Below are 10,335 nucleotides of genomic sequence, written 5' to 3'. Positions count from 1 at the left end.
AACACAAACTCAGCTAATGCTCATCACAATCTCATGAGGTGGATGCTATTATTATCTCTATTTGAAGTTTCACAATGTTTGACACATCTGATTTTTTAAATATTTTTTCTTGAAAGCTTATGTAAAATTTAATGAGGAAAGGCAATGGATTGGGAAAAGGGTCACAAAAAAGAGAAACATGGCCCTTTGCTAATATGGCTTGTCTTCAAATTCTGGGTAGAACCTTAGTTTGATAAATTAGCTCCTCTATATTTTTGACCACTAAAGACTTTTGTAATTTCTTTGCATCATATTATTTTTGTTTTTTTTAGACCCACAACAGATTTGTATTTTGAATTCCGGCATTCTGACTACTGTCTTCTGAATAAATTATCAATTTAAACCAAAAAAAATTATGGAACAAATGTCCATTTTGAATCATCGCAGAACAATTAGTTCTCCCATGAGATAAGGCAGTTTGAAACATGCTGAAGTAAGCTGGAAACCATGTCACCCTGTCCATAATCCTTTTACAACAGCCTGAGAGGAAGAGAATGCAGCATGAAATGTCTATGCTCAACAGCTTGGGAGTTAATTTCATCATTTTTGTGAAAAGAGTTGAAGAAAACAGAAACATGCACTCATGTAGAATAGCCCTAGAAATCTTGACAGGTGCTTGAAGAAAACTCCCTTATTTACGGTTAACCAGGAGCTCAGAGATTACGGGGAGATTTACAAAACAGCATAAAACAGGCTCTTAAAGATAAGCAAAATCAACAAATTGCATTGGAAATCTCCCTAAAGTGGCCTGAATAATCTAAACTTGGTAGGTGAGTTACCTTGGTATGTTAAAGGATTTATAGGCCAGCTTCCTTCTTTGACTTGGAAGAGGTCTTCCGTTGTGCTATCTGAATCATACAAGACAGATATCCAATAGTCATATTATTACATCTAATAAAATTTTTAATGAAATTGGTAGGCTGGAAGGCTTCTGAAACAATTATTTCTATTCTACGTAACATAAGAGAAGAAGAGCTAGAAATAAGACATAGATAAGAGAAGATAAAATGCTAAGGTTACCTACCTTTGTCGAATTAGTCACATTTAATGGTTTCATTTATTCAACTCATTCACTTGTTTACTCGACACATACTTAGTAAGGATATACTATGTGCAGGTCCTTGTTTTCCAGTAGATTTGAACCTTAGAAAAATAGAATATAGGATGAAGATTATTAAATAGGTCAGCACGCAAGTTTCTTAATTACATGCTGGACCTCCCAAAGGGAAAGAAAAAGTGTTAGATTTGATTACTTTCAGTAATATCACTTAATGAGAGTAAATGTTCTATTATTTACCTTCTTGGGGAAAAAATATCCTTTTTACTAATCAAATAATCCAGTTCATAGATGTATTCCTTTTAGAGAAAATATCGCTTTACTTGGACAATATTTTTATTCAAAAACAGTTTTTATTCAACACTTCTTTCCTAATGATGCTGCAGGTCACTGCCAGAATGATTGCACCTTGTTCACCATCAAATAAATACTAAATTCTGTCCACCTTATTCATAAATGTTTCATTTAATTATATGTATTATATATATGTATAAAACAAAAATATAACGAATCAGCCTGGGAATCAGAAGCAGTCTGTTCTGGATCCGACTCTGCCTGACTTAATGTCTCCTGAGATTTTTTTTTAATCCTAAAATAACCCCCAAAATATCTGTATTTACAGAATTGTACTATGAATGTAAAAAGGAAGCAATACTCTTGGATTATTTAAAATCCTGTGTCTTTAACTGAACTACCCGCAGAATATAAGACTTACCCTCTGTGATGGACTGAATGATTGTATTCTCTGAAAATTTACATGCTGAAATCCTAACCACCAACGTAGTGGTAATAGGAGTTGGGGCCTTTGAGAGATGAGGTCATGAGGACATGAGGACACAGCGAGAAATCGTCATCTGTGAACCAGGAAGTGGCCCTCACCAGACACCAAATCTTCCGGAGCCTTGATCTTGGACTTCTCAGCCTTCAGAAGCGTGAGAAATAAATGTTTGTTATTTAAGCCCCTCAGTCTGTGGTTAGCTTGTCAGAGCAGCCGAGCGAACTGTGACACCCTCTAAATTCACTCATGCATTTATTTCTCTACACATTTATTCTTTACTTATTTATTTCACATTAACAGGCCTTTATCACATCTTGTTTGGCTCACCGTTTAATTTAATTGCTTTATTTTGAGGTTTGAGGACCTCACATAAACACTCCAGCAACAATAGCAGTTTAGAAAACAAAAAGTCATTTGGAAGTAAACCATAAGGAAACACACTTCTTTCTATTCCAGAAATAAAGGAATCCGGGCTCGAAATGTGTTTGTACTTGTAGGTGTTCTCTGACAGAAAAATAAAAGAGAGAGCCAAAAGCAAAAAAACAAAGCCCCACAGATCAGTGGGGTCATTTTAGACAAACCGTACAGTGAAATGCCACCTGCTGTCATTGATCCTGGAGATGTTTTGTGCCTCCTGAAGGAGAGAGAAAGCCCGCCCTAAATGGGGACTCTTACCTTCCGCATCTTGAAACTCCTTCACCCTTTGATGTATTAAAATATTTCATCAAAATCCAATGCTGCTGCCCCTATTTATACAAGTGCTTTATTATCCTGTACATTATACCGCAACCTGCCTGGTTCTTAATGTGACCTAAAGAGCTAGTCGGCATTTATTACGAATGCGAGGCAGTAAGCTTCTGGCTGAGCAATTAATCACTGACACCGAGGAATTTCTTCTCTTCAGGTGGGGAACCCATCCAAAAACTAAGATAAATAATCGGGCTAATTAATTCTTATCTGCAAAGAGCAATTAGATAAATGACCTCAAGAAAAAGACTTGTCACCCCTAGTGAGACACTCACCTTCTAAATAGAAGGTGTCTGAGCCTCTTTTCACTGGGCAAGCCATACTGTGAAATGGAGATGACAGAAAGGAAAGGGAGGGAGATGGCCGGGGAGCAGGTTAATTAGAATGAAGGCCGATGAGAGAGAGAGAGAGAGAGATTGAGAGATTTGGCATGACCGCGTCACCCCACTCTCCTTTCTCTGTAGTATACAGGTAGGAAGCAAAACAGAGGAAATTTTTGTATTCCCAAACATAGTAAAAGTTGCGAGGCCGGGCTGCAATCTGCTTTATTCTCTGCAACACCTTGCATCCTACCAGTGAGTTGTGCTCCCTCTGCCTGGCTCTCTATGCACACTACTGCTCGTGGGAGGTACCAAGTGCTGTTAAAACCAGGCAAGTCAGTCTTGTGTAGCTTCCTTTCTAAGCTCCTTTTTGGTTTTGGTCCTCTGGTCATATCCAAGCCTGACAACAGAACCAGGCCATGGACAGTTCAGCCTTCAAAACTGACTACCACAACTAGCATTTTTAGTGTCCAAAAGCAAGTATCATGTGGTTTTTATTAATACAGTTTTTGCTGTGTTTTTTCTTTCTTTCTTTTCTCTCCAAGAAAAATGAGAAAACATACCTCTCAATGGTGAATTGACTTCTTCCTTTTCTTTCTCTTCCTCTGCTTCTTCCTCCACTTTGTCTTCTCCTCCTCCTCCCCCTTCTTTTTCTTCAGGCAAATTAAGGCATACTACAAACAACATTTAGGGGGAATCCTCTACAGTCATTGTCCGCCATCAGTGATCTTAGAATATAAGCCCATTGAAGGTCTCACGCCTTGTGGTGGTCGGGCCAATCTTAAGAGGCTAGCTAAGTGGAGAAGTCAGCTCTGAGGGAAGCCAGGCTCACCACCAATCTATCCCAAATTATCAGCTCATCTCTATCTTGGTTCATATTATTTTGAATGTGGAGACAACTCTTTGTCTTTAAGGAAATCTACCTATACCCATAGACTGTACTTTTCCATTTTTCCTTCCTGTAATGCAAAGTCATCAAAATATTCCATTACAGAAACAAATTAGATGTAAAATCCAGGCTAATCTGAGGCTGATAGAGCACCATTTACATTATGGGGAAATACTATCACTTTCTACCGCTATGACATTCTCCGTCTCCAAACACTCATTCCAAAATACCTCCACCACCGGCTCTGGCATGTGCCGGAAATGAGTTCTTTATCCAAGGACAACCTTTCTTTTACTTTATTATCTATTCCTTTTATATATATAATAATCTTTATTCTTAGAGTAGTTTTAGATTTACAGAAAACATTGCAAAGATAAGAGATAGAGTTCCCATACATCTCACACCTAGTTTTCCCAATTATTAACATTTTACCTTACTATGGTACATTTGTTACAGTTAATGGCCCAATATTGACATGTTATTATTACCTAAAGTCTTATTTCATTCAGATTTTCTCAGTTTTTACTTGATGTCCTTTTTCTGTTCCAGGATCCCATCCAGGATGCCACATTCCATTTAGTTGTCATCCCTCCTTAAGTGTCTGTTAGCTATGACAGTTTCTCAGAATATTCTTCTTTTTGGTGACCTAGACAATTTGAAGATTACAGGTATCTCTTTTGCACCTTTACTTGGGATTTGTCTGATGTCTTTCTCATGCCTAGACTGGGATTTGGGGTTTGGGGGAGGAAGAGCTCAGAGGTCTCATCATATCAAGGGCACATACTATCAACATGACTTATCACTGTTGATATTGACCTTGATCACTGAGCTGAGGTAATGTTTCCAGGTTTCTCCACTACAAAGTAACTCTCTTCCCACTTCCCACATTTCCATACTGTACTCTTTGGAAGGAAGTAACTATTTGCAGTTCCTAATTAAGGAATGAGGAATTATGTTCCACTTCCTTGAGTGTGGAGTATTTACATAAATTATTTAGAATTCTGCATGGAGAGTTGTCTCTTCTCTCCCATTTATTTATTTAATTATTTATTTATATCCATATGGGCTCATGGATATTCATTTGTTCTCTGATTTGTAATCCAATTGCTTTGATTTATTTTGTTACCCAAATTGTTCTGGCCTGTTCATTGGGAGCTCTTTCAGTTGCCTCCTGTGTCTCTTTGATGTATCTGTATCATTGTGGATTTTTATTCTTTTGGAGAACTTCCTTACTTTTTGGCACTACAAGTTGCTCCAGGCCCCAAGAACAACTTTTTATTCCACAATTAAGACTAAACCTTAAATTGACATAGAAGTAACATAAATATCGGGTTCAATTCAGACTAAAGAATGATAAGAACTAAGGGGAGAGAGAGAAGAAAGACACTGAAGACCAGAGCAGGATGTAGGAGCAGAGCCCAAGGAAGAGGCAGAAGGTACAGGAGGGAGGTTTGGCCTGAATTTCAGCTTTGCTCACAGCTGTCTCCAGATATTCCTCTAAATTCAATTTTCCTGTATAATTCACAGATTGCTTTTTTCCCTCCATTTTTATTCCTAAAACAGTTTTATGGCTTTAGAAAAATGTTCTATCATGGTTGTGAGGGAGAGACAAAATGCTGCATAAGGAAGAATATATCTTTAGACTATGAAAACAAAGTTAGTTAAATTCTTGGTTTTTCGACTCACAGGGATTCCTGTGACCGCGTAACAAGTTGACCTATGGAGTGCCTGACATAAGGACAAGCACGTAGGTGGTAGGTAACCAGTCACTGTCAGCTCCCCTCCGTAAATCTAGTTGTCTGGTACACTGACATATCCATACAATCATCTGCTTCCCCAGTTTTGGGGGATACCGACATCAAAGCATTATGCGTGCATGTAAATAACGCTGAAAGGAAAGCAAATGAGGTCTTTGGAATACTGGGTCATATTCAAAGCTCTTGAGATTTCTTTTAATTCTTTGAATATTTTGCCCCCATTAAGATTACAAGGGACTAGAGATGTACATTCACAAAAGTGAATGGCACTTGAAAACCTCTAAAATTCACTATTTTCAAGAGATAGCTTCCCCGGGAACAATTCTAACACCAAAGGACCAATATCTACCATTTCTATAAAACAGATACCTTTTCTAATTCAGCCCTCCAATTGGCTGTGATATCCTGGTGCTAGAAATAAGTAACATACTATAAGAAATAAAGGATAAGATCAGAGCATTGTTCCAAAATCCTGAGTATAATTTTAAGGATCAGATGTTCTTTCTAAGCGGACACTTTACAGTTGGAGAAATCTTACATTTAAGAGAAAATAAGGAAAAATGGAAAATTTCTCCACATACAAAGGCCAATAATATATATTACTTAATTTTAAGCAATTAAATTAACAAAAGTTTAGATGGCCATAAATCGACAATTCTTAATAACAATTTAATAATTGATGTAGCTTCAAAAATTGAGATGTTAGCTAACAGTTATAAATCTTTTAAATCTGCTAAACTAGCCTCTAAAGACCCATGGTTGGCTTTTTCTTTTTCTTAAAGCAATTTTGATTCCCGTCAAGGTAAATATTTAGTGGAAACTAATTTTTCCTTGTATAAATATTTCACATTTTCTAATCCTTATGAGATGAGTCAGAGGGGAAAATGATGAAAAGGAATGAAATATACTTCAAATTTTTTTTCAAGGTTTATTTCGGGTCAAAGACAAAATAAAAGGTTAACTTAGAGGTCACTTCCAGCACTACCCTAATATGTATATGTTAGAAAAAGAAGTAAAACTCTAAAACAATGCAATTTATACATTAGCTCAAAGAACTACACAACCTTCTGCAAGTGGTAGAAATAAGTCTGTTGTCCAGCTTACTCTAACATGGTAATGTGTCGTAGAGGGTTGCAATGGATGCAATTCATTTCTCTTAAGATGAGTGCTAACAAAGGACTGCACCTCCACAGGACTCCAATCAAACTTATAAAACTCAGACTGCTATTCAGTGGGTGGGAAGTGTACCTGCAAATGAGCCCCTTATTAAACTCCAATTCTATTCCATAAAACTCCACTGGAGAATGGTGCATGTTGACAGCAAAACATAGGACATAGTTAGTGCTAACTCAAGGTCCCTCAATCTCATTAGAGACGTCTTTTTGTCAGTAGACTTACTGATAGTGTATTACATGCACTCTGTTGTTCAGCAAAAGAATAGAATATGTCTCTCTGAAAGCCTCTCAAGTGTATATTTGGTATTGAAACTTTCACATCCAGAAAATTTATTTCTTGAACTTAGAAAATAAGCTGGGATATCAGGAGAGAAGGCAATGAAATGTAGATGATGATGATGGTGATGGCAGCTATCATTTCCTGTTTTGTCAGGTCCTGTGCTAGGCCATTACAAATATTAACTAATTTATATATTCGAATTTCTAAAAAATTTCAATGATTAGAATTAGAATTACTGGGTTTTGATAAGAGTTGCTTAGACTATCCAGGCTTTTCTTTCCTTTTCCATTTTAGAAACCAGGAATTTATAGAGAATTGAAATAAAAGCAATAAAATCTCATTGAGAGAGATTCCCAGCAATATTGCAGACAGATAACATTACTGGATTTTAAAATTATAGTATTATATGGGATATTTTAATATTATATTATGTAATACCTAAAATATACTGTTTTTTTATTATATCATATATAATATGTGAAACATTATATAAAATGTTGCACACATAGAAACACATACTCATTCAATTCTTATAATTACTTTTATGAACTGAAAAGAAAATAAAGTCTATTCAAAAGCTAGAATCTAACTGAAGTCCAGAGAAGTAAAGTTCTGTCCTGGCCCCAAACTTTGATAGTATGTACAAAACCCAGCTAAATTTGAACTGAAGATTACAGAGATTCTTTGGGTCCAGGAAACAAGAGATAAATTCTAGAGCCCAAGCAAGGAGGGGAGTCTAACAGGACACTCATATAAAACTGGGACTCCAGTGGCTTACATTTCACTGTCAGGGTGAAAAAGAAATAAAATTGTACATAAGGACTCCTCTCTCAGTAAGGAAAATTGCTTGTCAAATCTTAGCTCTGAAGAAGAAAAAGAATTCCATCATAGATTTGTAACTATAATCTGACTCTCCTATAGATTTGAAGCATGAATTCATGATACTCAATTAATCTGAAAAATCTCAAGATGAGAGTTCATTTTAATGTGCTTCTGGCTGTGTAACGCCTTTAGGCACCTCGCAGAAACAAAGCCAAACCAAACCAAACCAAACAATAAATAAAATCAAACCAAGACAAAACAACTCTCTCCCTAGAATACCTCAGTGTCAAATCAGGCCTCAAAGAATTCTCACGGATAAAGTTCTAAAAAATATGAATTGGCAGTCAAAAAACACAAAGAACATAAAGAAACAAAGGCAATATGAGCCAAAGAGTAGAATTAGACTGCAAAAGTCTTTTGATTTTAGAAATATCAGCCACACGGTATAAAATAAATTTGTATAGTACATTTAAAGAAATAAAAGATTGAAAATATGAGAAGAGAGATAATAAAAGAGCCATGCATATCTGAAAAATAACTGAATGTTACTTAGATAGAAATGAAAAATATGATAAATGAAATTAAAATTCAATGGATCAGTTGAATATCAGATAAGATACAGCTAAAGAGAAAATTATGAAAAAGAAGAGAAAGCTAAAGAAAGTATCCAGAATGTGGTATAGAGAAATAAAGAGGGAGATACAGGAAAAAGAGATTTAAAAACATGGAAGAAAAAGTAAGAGGCTGTAATAAATACATAATTTGAATGCCAGAAGGAAAGGAGAGAAAGAATGAGGGAGAATGTCTGAAGAAACAAGTATGATAATTTTCTAGAACTGGTGAAAGACATCAAGTCACAGATTCTGGAAGCCTAAAGCAGGATAAATAAAAAATGAAATCCAAGTTTGGACACATCATCGTGAAACTACAGAACATCAAAGACAAAGTCAAAAGCTTAAATGCATCCACAACAAGAAGACATTACTTTCAAGAGGGCAATAATAAAGTTGGCAACTCACTTCTTCACAGCCAAAATGAAAGCCAGAAGTTTAAGAGAATATGCTAAAGGATGAATTTCTTCAGGTTAAAAATAATTGTGTCAGATGGAAATTCTAAAATAAAAAAGAAATGATGAGTATATAAACTGTTTATAATATGCATATTATATAACAATCTAATTCAGTATTAGATGTATAAAACAGAAATTATCTTGTATAATTTGTGGAGTTAAATATAAGATTAAAAATATTACTGGACAAAATAGAGCTTGACTGAAGAGGGCAATGATCTAAGTTAAATTGTTAAGATTTTTGAATTGTTTGTGAAGAAGTTAAATATGTTGGTTAATATACACATTGATAAATTCGTATGGATAGTGAAACTTCTAAAATAACCAACAACAAATAGGCATTTTGTGTATGACTTCCAATCTGGTAGAGAGAATGAGAAAAAATATTGAATTAATACAAAAGAAAAGAAGAAATGACAGAAAAAGATACATAACAACGGCAAGATAAGAAAAAGACTCAAAATATAAAAGTAAAAATAAATCCAAATACATCAGCAATCAGAATAATTGTAAACAGATTCAATGTTTCAATTAAAGTACAAAGATTGTCAAACTGTTTTTTTTAGTTCAAACTTTATGTTGTTAATAAAGGAAACATTTAAACATTGGAACATAGAAAGGATAGGAGTAGAAGATGAAAAGAAAGTTGACACAGCTGTATTAATATAAAAAAAGAAACCCAGACTATCAGGCAAAACCCTTTCCAAAAATTAAGAAAGGATTTTATAATTTACATATTGATAAATCTGGACATTGCCCAAAAGCAAGGATTCTCTAACGTATGCTCTACGTATCTAAGATGGACAGAACCACAGGAAACAATAGACTAACTCATCTTCTTATTGTGAGATTTGATGTCAGACACAAAAAATTGCAAAGTATAGGGGCTGGCCCCGTGGCCGAGTGGTTGGGTGTGCGCGCTCCGCTGCAGGTGGCCCAGTGTTTCGTTGGTTCGAATCCTGGATGCGGACATGGCACTGCTCATCAAACCATGCTGAGGCAGCGTCCCACATGCCACAACTAGAAGGACCCACAACTAAGAATATACAACTATGTACCAGGGGGCTTTGGGGAGAAAAAGAAAAAGAAAAAAAAATTGCAAAGTATAAAGATGATTTGAATAGCACAATTAAGAATTTTCATCTGATAGGTCTCTCTATATATTAAACTATATTCAATAACTGTAGAATAAGCTATCTTCCTAAGGAAACATTGAACATTTATGGAACTTGAATACATATTGAACCCAAAAGCAAGTCTCAGTGAATTGCAGAGAATTGCTCTCATAAAGACCACATTCTTTTTGTTACAAACAGTTAAAGATATGAAATTATTGTGAACCTGTTTATGCTGATAAATTTGAGAACATATCTTCAATTGTTTTCCTTTGTGCATATGCCAG

This window comes from Equus przewalskii, chromosome 1, assembly GCF_037783145.1.
Source record: "Equus przewalskii isolate Varuska chromosome 1, EquPr2, whole genome shotgun sequence".
NCBI classification, from domain to species: Eukaryota; Metazoa; Chordata; class Mammalia; order Perissodactyla; family Equidae; genus Equus; species Equus przewalskii.
The sequence above is the reverse complement of the archived record's forward strand: the minus strand, read 5'-3'. Positions refer to the sequence as shown.